The sequence below is a fragment of the Emydura macquarii genome, unplaced genomic scaffold (assembly GCF_026122565.2).
Source record: "Emydura macquarii macquarii isolate MOO-44397 ecotype Brisbane River unplaced genomic scaffold, CSIRO-AGI_Emac_v2 contig_306, whole genome shotgun sequence".
Taxonomy (NCBI): domain Eukaryota; kingdom Metazoa; phylum Chordata; order Testudines; family Chelidae; genus Emydura; species Emydura macquarii.
Genome location: NW_027130443.1, coordinates 4,642,181 through 4,649,099, shown reverse-complemented (window position 1 = coordinate 4,649,099; position 6,919 = coordinate 4,642,181).

The window sequence follows — 6,919 nt, the reverse complement described above, 5'->3', positions numbered from 1 at the left end:
CACACACACACACACACACACACACACACACAAGCCCTCTGTCCCAAACTGATTAATCTTCTGTTTCATTCTAACGCACAGGCCTTAAGCAACCCCCCAAAGCATATTCTTCTGAACCTCATCCAAACCCTGATCCTCTGAGCCCACGGAGGTGAATTTCAGCCCCCGTTTAATTATTTTTACTTGCCTGTTTACAAAGCTTTCAAGACCCAGGGCTTGTCCTGGCCAGAGCTGCTCAAACCTTTCATGGAAATGTCATAAAAAAATCAAGATGATTTTGTGAAAAAAAAAACACTGGCATTTCCGGATGGAAAACTCAACGAAAATGGCCTGACTGGCATTAGCCCATGGAGCCGAGACTCTTTCAAAGGACTAGTTAACACAAACGAGGTACCTTTTAGTCCGCACCGGCCATGGCTGCATGGGGCAGTTCCAGCACAGCACACTGGTGCATGCTACCATTCGCACACCCCTGGGCCAAACTGCAGGGCTGTATAGACAAGCACTGACCATCTGCACAAGATTGCGCTGTATATTGGGCCCAGAAAGGATGACAGTCAGATACAGGGTGTGTGTAGAAAGACAGGCAGCCCCTAGTGGCTGTGTCATATGTGAGAGGGGATGGGGAGTCCCAATCTGTCCTCCAGGACCCACCATTGCTGGCATCAACTGGTCCCTTTGTTGGCAGCATCTGCTGAGAAGAGTCCTGAGACAGAAGGGCCCTAGAGGCGGGTCCCTCCCAAGGCAGGCTGATGGCGAGGGCACCACTTGCCAGACAGGACCCGCTCCGGGGAGTCAGTCTCCAGGGTTCTCAGTCCAACCCCTTTCATCAGCACAAAAGCCACCCCACAAGGAGTTACGCCGACCGTCAACGCAGCCTGGCTCTTTCGCTGCTTTCGAAAATGTTACCGGGAAGTTTTTAAAAAGCCGCTGCCCTCTCGCCAGCAAAATCCACTCCGAGCTGCATTACCCCATGGAGCAGGGCTGGCTATCGATCGCGTCTTAGCTCTGCAAAATACAAGCCCAGGGCTGGATTTCAGACGTCTCGCGCTTTGAGCTCACTCAGGATTTCGAGCTAGTCTTGCCTGCCCCTGCACAAGGCTGCGGTGGTGGGGTTGCAGATATTACAGGGTGAAGCCTGACTGTGGGGGGAGTTTCTTCAGAACTCGACTCGGTTTCCATTGGAATTTAAAATAAGGGCAGAGCCATTTCTAGATGGCTGCGGTTTTGCCAAAACTTATTTTTACACACGCGAAAGCTGGGGCCAAATCTGACCTGCCAGGATCTCGTTAACCAGAAGAGTCGGCCCTTTTCGGCCGCTGCAAGTCTCTCTCTGCGGGGATGCAAGCGCAGTCATTCATTTCCCGGAAAGTGATGCATTTTCATGAGACTCCTGCTTGGGAAGCAGTAGTTCAACGCGCGGTCCCAAGCGCTCTACAGGCGACTCGGATGGGCAAGAGGCACACGTCAACGTGACAGAGGAGGAGGAAGAGGGGAGGGGTCAAATCGCCAGCGTGTGGTTTGCCCCCTTTCTGCCTCGATTGCCCCCAGGATGCAGACACAGGAGCTGACAGACCCTTGCCCGCTGGGCGGTGTGGTGTCCCGGGAAGATCCTCCTCCCCATCTCCCAGACCTGCACTTTGGACTATTCAGAGGAGGGTCCCCGCCCTCCTCTCGCCTGGTAATGCGTGCTGGCCCAGAGCAGGCGGGGTGTCTGCACACGATGGGGAGTGGAGACGTGTCGAGTGAGGGAGACAGCGACATCCCCCTGCAGCCTCACCAGGCCAGCCCCCAATAGGCTTCCCTGCTCCCCACCCCGAGGCCCAGCTCTCCCTGCCGGCTCCTGCCCCAGCCGCTGCTGCCTCCAGACAGAGAGAGGCGTTTCCAATCCTGCTAAATCCCACAGCCCCTGCTGCCCCGGCCGGCCCATTGCCCACGAGCCCCTGCGATGCTCCCTCCTGCCCCTCAGCGACCACCTCTGCTCCTCCCCTCTCTGGACCCCAGCCTCGCCCCACACAGCCCCCCCAACCCCAGCCTCTCCCCTCCCAGTCCCCCATTTCTCTCTCCCCCCAATCTCTTTTTCCCTCCCCCACCCAGAACTCTTCCAGCTTTTCCCACCTGCCCCACGGGCAAACAGAGCGGCCCTGCTGGTGGGAGGCAGAATTGCAGCTTCCTCCAGCCTCTGGAGCCATCCCAGCACTTTAGGGGGGCGGGGGAGGGAGAGGAGCACACATTGCGGCCCCAGCTGCGCACGTGCAGAGCACCCCCAAAACGCCCTCAAAAAGACCCGGGTTCAGGCTGCAAAAGCGAGCGCCCAGAAGTCAGGAGACACCTGCACCCAGGATGCCCATGCAGGCTTTGCCCGGCCCCCTGCTGCAGGTGCATCCTGCGACCGGCTTCAACGACATGATCACGTGCTCGTTTTCTCCGCTGGGAACCACGTACAGCCAGGTGTGAGAAGCAGCCCAGACAAGGGGAACCCCGGCCCTGTTTGCATCTTCTACAGGCCTTGAATCTGGGGTCACTGGATCTACAGGCATGGGCCTCTGCCAGCCCGGAGGCAGCCGTCTCCCAAACCCTTACATTTACGCTGGCCACTGGAGAAAGACAAAGACCCCCCGTCCTAGAGTCATTTCTTCTGCAAGGCAGCACGCAAAGCGGGTGAGATTTGAGTCTGTCCTATCAGAGACCTGGCTTCCATCCCCGAAGGGACCTCGTCCAACCTCTGTTAGCTACCAGATGGGCAGGGCCTTGGTTACTGAGTGCACAGAAATATTGGAGAAACCTGGGATTAGAGCTCCCGGCTTTGAGCTCCCGGCTTTGAGCTCCCGGCTCCTTCCCCTCTGCTGCAGGGCAGGAGAAGAGGACGGCCTCTCTTGCCACACAAAACGGGCGGCCTTTTACCCACGGGGGGCGGGAACGCACACGTCAGGTAACATCTTTGCCCTGATTTCCACGGCCATCGTCTTAGGCCAGAACAGGTGCCTGCTTGCAACTCTGTGTTTCAGCTCAGGGACCTGTGCCCAGAGAGGTTTTCCAGCCGGCAAAGGGCAAAATAATGAAGCGCTGCAGAGAGGGGCCCTTTTCCATTTCAAAAGAAAGCGAAGGTGACTAGAAGGGGCCTAAAATAGCCCTTTGCAATATCAAAGGTAATTTTATGTCAAAGCCGGGCAGGTGGCGAGCTGCTTCTCACTATCCGCAGAGGGGTCAGGGACAGAGTGAAAGAGGCTGCTCGTCAGCCTCCGTAGGCAGGCCCTCATCTGCATCGGTTAGAGGGACTGCAAAGCGTGAGGGTTTCCTAACACCAGGGACACCGGGGGTCAGGACTATGGCACACCGGGCAGCCGTCTCTCTGTAGCACTAAGAAATGGGCCCTTCCCAGACAAAGTTTCCTCGGAGGATCTCAAGGCACTCCAAAAACATCTACTCCGCCCTGTGGGAGGGAAGGATGGATCATTATTGTTACGTTCACCCATTTTACTGATGGGGAAACTGAGGCCCAGAGCCCTTGAGCCACTCATTCGTGCTCCTGCCCCGCCACAGCGGGGTAGCAAAATCAGGACTCCCACTGCCAGCCCTGGGTTCTAACCACTAGACCACCCTGTCTCACCTTCTTCAAGTAATTCCCCAAACTCTGTGTGGCTGGGGGAGGGGTGAATCTCCCCAACCTGCACGTGCTCCCCCAGTGCCAGGCTGACGGCTACATTCCTGGGATCCAACCTTCTTTTTTCGCTGGGGAAGGACAGTGTATAGCGGTAATCGAAGAAGCAGGTAAAGACTCGTCCATCCTCTCCCCTTTCCCAATAGGTTGGCTTTGGGGATCTTCAGAGAGCTGAGGCAAACCACATTTCACTCACACGCCCAGAATATGGCAAACATCTACAATAGCTGCTTTTATTTGGTTTCTTTTGGGGGTTACCTTTGAATGCCAGCTCCCCACCCCGGTGTGCCTCTAAATTCCCGGTGGCCGAGGGTGAGGAGGGGGACATGGAAAGGGAGAGGGAAGGCAATTCACAGTCCGATCACACACTGGTAAAATAAAATACAAAAACCTATTGCAGAGCTAAGCATGCCGAGAGCAGAGAATCCTGGCTCCGAGATCAATAACCTGGAACTAGCTGGGGGTGTGCAGAAACGCAGGCTGGGCAGAAGCAGCCACCCCCCTCCGCACACACTGATACTGACTGATTTCAGTGCAATGGCCATTAAACAAGGGGCTTGTCGACTGGGGAGATTGATGGTGTTGAAACCACACGTGGTTGGCCACAAGTAGCTACATCAGGGCATAGCCCCAATGCAGGTGAGCTGCGCCAGCAGCCTGCAGGGCTGGCCCTTATGCAAATGTACCTCGAACCCGCTGCTACACCCACACAGCACGTCTGCATTAATGTCACCAGCCCAATGCAGTGCCCTGTCCAGTATAGACAGCACCTGGCACAAGGTCATTGCCTGCTAGAAGGGGTTTCTGTTTGGGAAATTCAAAGTAACATGCAGGTGTACATACATGTGTAGGCCTCGTTTTAATTCATGCTCCAACCTCCTTTTTTTTGTACTAAAGAAAAAATATCCTGGGAGGTGGCGGAGGGTGATTCCCTGTCTCCATTCAACCCTCCACCCCGTCTGTGTCTCTTGCTTTTTCTTCTTACAATTCTGCCAGTTCCATGAACTTAGAAATCATAAAGCAGGCTCCAAAATGAAAAGGAGATGGATTCCAAAATGCGGCAGTTTCTAAAAAGATAATCTGGGCGGTTCTTTTCATTCGCTTGCTGGTTTTTTGCTGTCAGAGGGTCACGTTTCCAAGGTTTTCTCCACAGCCACAAGGGCTAGAAATATACTATTTTTAAAAAATGAAAGCAGAGAGTCTGGTGTAATCACCTGAGTCCAAGGCTGGGGCCTTTTAGTAAAACACTAAATATCACAAGACTGATGATAAAATTGCCAGTTGGCCACACTGCGTATTTCTACCTCAACAGAACAGAAATGTTTTCAGGGGTTTTGGGTTTTTTTATTTCAGTTGAACCTTTTATTAAAAATGCCAACGTTCCCTTGCAGTGATGCGAATTCACCCCCTGGGGCCAATGCAAGGGAACCAGAGAGTGAAACTGACTATCGCAAAAGTGAAACAGACCAGGCAAGTTTCACCCAGGACAGGGAGTGAAGTGCAAGGAATAAACAAATAGCAAAAAGAGTGAGAAGCCAGTTGCAGTTTGAAAAATTCTTCCCGTTTCATCATCTAGGTCCTGATCCTGCAGTTGGATCTGGGCAGCTGGAAGCCTGCATGTCTCCATGGACTGCAATGTGACTCTGCTGACATAAGGGCTAGCTCATCTAATTAAGGATCGGGGCCGTTAGCCAGAGAGGTAGAGATCCTTTTTCTAAGGGAGGAGGGTTTTTATCTTGACAGCCTCCCTTTGCTTATTAAGAGACAGATAAGCAAAGTGAGCCTCTATGGAGGTATGCCACTGCCTGTTGGAAATTCATTTCCTCTCCGTGGAGGAAGGGGGCAGTGACACAGAGGCGAATGAAAGCAAAGCGCTCCCCACCTGGGTGGCAAGCTTCTGCCAGGGATTGTCAGAGAGATTGCAATCAAGCTGCACTGCTCCCTGCGTCAGCGCTGCGCACGCAGGATGCTAGAGTCTGACAAAGAGGGGCTCACACAGCTGAAAAGTCTGCTTATCAATGGTCTCTCGTCCACCTCGTCGCCGCCTGTTTTCTGTGCGGCTCATTTGAGTGCCTGAGCCAATGGGGGAAAAGATACCAGCCCCTCCTCCTTCAAACACAACGGCCAGGAAGCGCTGCGCTGCGCTATTGCCCACCGGCCCAGAAATGGCCGCTCCTTGTGAATGCCCCAGAAGAACCTCTCGTCAGGCATCCAAATCAGAGGCTGCTTTGGAAAATGCCAGGTTGCCATCTCCATCAGTGGCATTCAGGAGCGTCTAGCACCAGCTCGGTGTGAAGAAATCAGGACAAGCCACGGTTCCCCAACGTGCAGCGCCTGGCACGTCACACCCCGGTCATCCTCCAAGGGCAGCTCTCCAAGTGCTCCACACCCCAAATCGGACCCTGATTTTCCGAGGAGCCCAGCTCCCATTTTAGGCACGTAAATGGAGTGGCCAGAATTTCCTCTGAGTCACACGCGCAGCTGCAAAGACAGGAACACCCGAGGCCTACGCGTCATTCCGGGAGCGGAAAGGAAGGATTGTGCCGCAGTTACAGCACGCGCGTGGCAGGCAGGGCTTGGTTCCCTGCTGCCCCACACACTTCCTGGGCGACCTGGGACAAGTCCCGTGGGCCCAGATTTTTAGCAGTATTTCCACGCTGCTTTGCTGCGGGTTGCAGCTGCGACCTGACTTACCCACGCCTGCGTCTCAGTGACTCTCAAGGCTCCTTAGTGCTTACGTCACTTTTGAAAATGACTCTTAGGCTCCTAAGTCCCTTAGGCGTTGAGCAGCGCAATGCCGGCCTTTAAAAATCCATCTCTCTTTGCCTCAGCCGCTGTCTGTACAACGGGACCAACTGTACTGCCTTGCCTCCCCGCGGCTTGGGCGGGTAGATGCGCTAGAGATCCTCAGGTGCTCACGTCCGCGGGGAGTGGGGACCAGCCAAGCGCCTTCGGCGTTTAGGGTAGGCTGACCTGTCTGAGCAGCTTCTGGCCAACACTCCCTGCCTCCCTCAAAACGTCCCCACTACGGTTCTCCACCTCTTTTCTTTGCTTCCAGAGGCAGCACCCGACACTAGCTAGCCAGACACTCCTCCCGAGACCAAGCAAAGCAAAGCAAGAAGAAACCAAGCAGACGGCAACAGTTACCCAGAGAACACACGGCTCTTCTGTCCTGTCATCTCTGTTGATCTGAGACGTCTTTTTGCAGCCGGCTGTAGCTGCTCTTCTGTACCATGGGAGCTGTGGCCCCCCTGGCCC